General features: G+C 30.2%; 1 protein-coding gene across 6 annotated transcripts in view; it reads right to left on the reverse strand.

Moving 5' to 3' along the window:
• The window catches only part of LOC108746434 (phospholipid scramblase 1-like), an 18,162-nt gene that overhangs the window by 3,019 nt on the left and 11,149 nt on the right, over positions 1-3,994 (reverse strand). The window contains exon 1 of one of the 6 annotated variants that reach the window (XM_018483215.1): positions 485-723. The exons of the other annotated variants lie outside the window; for them this stretch is intronic. The gene's annotated coding sequence lies outside the window, so the exon portion shown is untranslated. Of the gene's footprint in view, positions 1-484; positions 724-3,994 lie in introns of those variants that run through there. 6 annotated transcript variants of the gene reach the window in all.

Genomic DNA, 3,994 nt, shown 5'->3' on the forward strand with positions numbered 1-3,994 from the left:
ATCGGATTAAGGAAGAAAAATCAGTATGCTACAATATCGTACAATATTGTTATAAATACATTAACTGTTTAATAAATACATTTACATGAACAATTTATGATAATTCTTTTTATTAAATCTTAGAGAAGTGCGTTTCACGTAGAAAAAGATATAAATAGTACAAGTAATATATTTCATGATATTAAAAAATACTAGAAGATTTGTGAGTCATCATTGTTTTTATCCATTACTAATAATTGACGATAACCCACGAACCTTCTGCTATCTTTGAAGATAATATCCGTAAAAGCCTAAAAAGCGTTATAATTTTATAAATCCACAACGAGAGATTTCTTTCTTAATCGCATATATTTAGATATTTACCATTTTTAAATTAATAAAGTTAATTCTCATTAAAAAATGGCACATAAGTATACAAAATGCTCCATAATAGCTATATAATATAATCGTGAAATACATATGTTTCACGGAAAGAATTCTGCACCTCTGTTCCTCCTCTGTCAAAAATCTGGTGTAGTCCTTCTTCTTTGACTTGTGATAACGCGCCAATGTGTTTTGAAAAAGTGTTCTTAGCTGTCTGCGAATCTGCTCCAACTTGATTTTCCACGAAGTTTCAAAGTATTCTGATTCCGTTGCACACGTAGAACACCGCATGTTTCAATATTATTTATCGTAAAGATTATTTATTGCAAAAAATTGTATTTTTCTATATTATTTATCGTAGAGATTGTACTTTTTCAACGCGACACACGTTTTTGTCAAATGCCTTTTGAAATTGAAATACTCTTTTATTATCGCTACTTATATACTCCACTGTTGTATCACAATTATCACCATAACTTTAGAGATATTTATAGAAGCTTATGTAGTTATAAAAGATTAAAGATCGATAATTATATAATTATCTAAACTGGAAAAAGATACGATTTGTTTAAAATTCACCGTTTCAATCAATAGTTTCGAAACTTTTGTTTGGAGTTCTTGTCATTCTTTAAACTTGTTTGTTTTTCCTAAGTTTTCCCAAGGAATTTCTAAATTTATCCTCAAACTTTGGACTTTCACCGTTTTACAAAATTCTTATCACTGTTGTCCATCAAGATTCTAATAATCTCCCATTAGGATTGTTAATCTGACAAAAATAACTGTAGCGCCGATCCGAGACGTTTACCAGCAACGTTTGCGAGTTATCGCAATTATTTTGCGTTGTCTACCCTCCTCGAGACACAGGAGATAAAACTTTTTCCGCAAGTATCCTCATTTTCTCTGGTTTAAATTTTCTTTTTTTTCCATTTATCATTTAGGAGATAAATACAGAAAACAATGCGATATATCAAAGCTACATCGTAGACATTTAGTGCCGCATGCTTGTGTCCTACGCCGATAAAAATTAATATCGTGAAAAATTCACAATTTACTGGCAATATTTTCCCAATTATTACAATTCTCTGAATAAAATTATTCACCACAAGAAAATTGAAGATTATTTGATTCAAGAATTTTAACAGAAGATTTCTAGCAATTTGATTTATTAATTGTTTATATTTATATTGTTTATATATAGATTCAACTTATCTTTTATATTCCTCTTCGAGATCTTCAGTTCTTCAGATCTTGTTTATGTATTCAATTTTTCAATCCAAAATTTCAATCTCCTTTTTTTCTCCCTTGTTCTTTCACCTTCTCAATGTTATTTTCTTTTCTTTATCACGTTTAACTAGGTAAAAAGCAAACAATATACTAGTAGGCTCGAATGATCAGTTAGTATTGTCACGTCGCGCTGGTATTTATCGGAATGTTTCAAAATTCGAATACATAACGGAATAATCTGTTTATCTCGTATCTCAGAAAGCGACAATACGGCGATGTGTCTGCGAAGACCGAGAAGTTCGACGTCATCGTACAAATACGAGTGATATCGTCGAATGCAACTGTTTGGATGACGATGATACGTGGCGGCCGCCGAGGACGGTCATTATCTACTTTATACTAATCGTCACTCCAGGCAAGCGGTGAGCAACTATTATTGGGAGATACCGTCCGTGGATCGTCCTTCTGTATGGAACACATAGCGTATACAGAGTTCGAATTTCTCGTGGCGAGCCGCAATTACGCTCGATAGGAGCAATACTTGGATTATGATCGTCAATGTCGAGAATCACGAATGTCCTCGGACCGTGTCTATCGTAATTAAGCGGTACGTGAAATAGATGCGTTTCGTGCTAATAGCACGTTTAGATCGATATTGTATGATCATCAATTAAAAATAATAAACTATAATTTGATTCTAATTACATTTAAAACGTTCTCTCTCTCTCTCTCTTTCTCTTTTTCTCTCTAATAATTGTACATTTAGTATCTTCATATTTTGAAATGTTATGTATAAGCTATATAGGTATATCTCTAAGTATACACATATATATGTAAATTCCAATAACGCGCATATTTAAAAGACACTTTTGGACATGAGAAAAATATCTAAAAGGGTCTTTTAAATATTTTTTAAACATATCTGAAAAATATCTTTTAAACACATACATGCTGAAATTTACTTAACCATATACTGATATATACAGCTTATACAATTTCAAACATTCTAAAATATTTAGACTTGTGCGTTTTCCGGAAAGATTAAATATACAATTATTAAATTAGAGAAACAAAGAGAGAAAGAAAGGGTATAAATAGAATTAAATTATAATTTCTAAACGCAACGAGAAGATTAGCGTAATTTTTATATTAATCTGCATATATATTGATGAATACCAATTGTAAATGTATCCCTATTGTTATACAAATAATACCTGTTTAAAATGACATTCTATTCGTACAGAAAATACTGAATACATTAAACAGCTGTGTGACTCGACTAAATGATAAAAATAGCACAATCTCACACTTCACGATGAAAAAGATATGTTCAAAAAAGCAAGAAAAAATATTTTTAAGCAAGAAAATATACAATTCGATATATATATATATATATATATATATATGTATATATAATTTAAAATTTACAATTAATTAGATATAACGTTATCTTATCCATTTCTTAGAAAAACGGAGAAATTACCTGACGATGACGCAGACTTTTAAATTAGCGTCAATCGTGATAGACAACTAATTCTTAATGTTAATTTTCCTTCACGTAATCTACCTAACGTAGTTTATCTTGCTATTTGATTAGTGATGTAAAAAGGGCGGTGAAAATACTAATGTTAATGTAAGTGAATTTTATGAATGTAACTGCCCTGGAGAATTACCGGGTCAACTAAATTTTCTTCCTCTTCATCTAGATTCAAGACGACGAGAAAAGAGCAGAGAAACGCGGTAATCAGGTCGAATTAACTATCGCCGTCGTGGCTGACTTTAAATATTAGCAAGTTAAGTAGATTTTTAATTGTCTCGTTTACACTTCGACCGTAGTTACAACGAAGAATCTAATCTAATCGGGAATCTAATTAGAACTAAAACGCGCATACTATACAAGTGAATCCCTATTGTTACAAAAACAGCAGCGAGATCGGAAAGTAATACGAAATGCATTAATTTATTTTAAGGTATTTTGAATTATTCTTTTTTTTCCCTTCTCTGTGCAATGAAGATAAAGACGGAGCAATATTGCTTCTAAAATTTCAATTATATTATTCCTTATAAATTCATGAGCGTTATTAACTAGAAAAACTTGTCTGTATTCATAGTCTAGTCTCATGGTGAATTCGTTCACTACAATAGTCGTATTTAAAAAAAACCTACTTTACATACATAAAAATCTACTTTACATAACTACATGCAGTTGCATAATCAACTTTGACAACGAAATAATATGTATATTTTATTAAATAAAATGACAATATCATTGTTGGATGATTAGTTATTCAAAATATTTATATGCTTTTGATTTAACTTTACTAATTTTATATATAGTGCCTTTCAATATGCATTTTTTTAATTTAATGTAATGTAACTGTGTGCGTAAGACCGTACATTCGCTATT

The sequence above is a fragment of the Trachymyrmex septentrionalis genome, unplaced genomic scaffold (assembly GCF_001594115.1).
Source record: "Trachymyrmex septentrionalis isolate Tsep2-gDNA-1 unplaced genomic scaffold, Tsep1.0 scaffold17, whole genome shotgun sequence".
Classification (NCBI taxonomy): Eukaryota; Metazoa; Arthropoda; class Insecta; order Hymenoptera; family Formicidae; genus Trachymyrmex; species Trachymyrmex septentrionalis.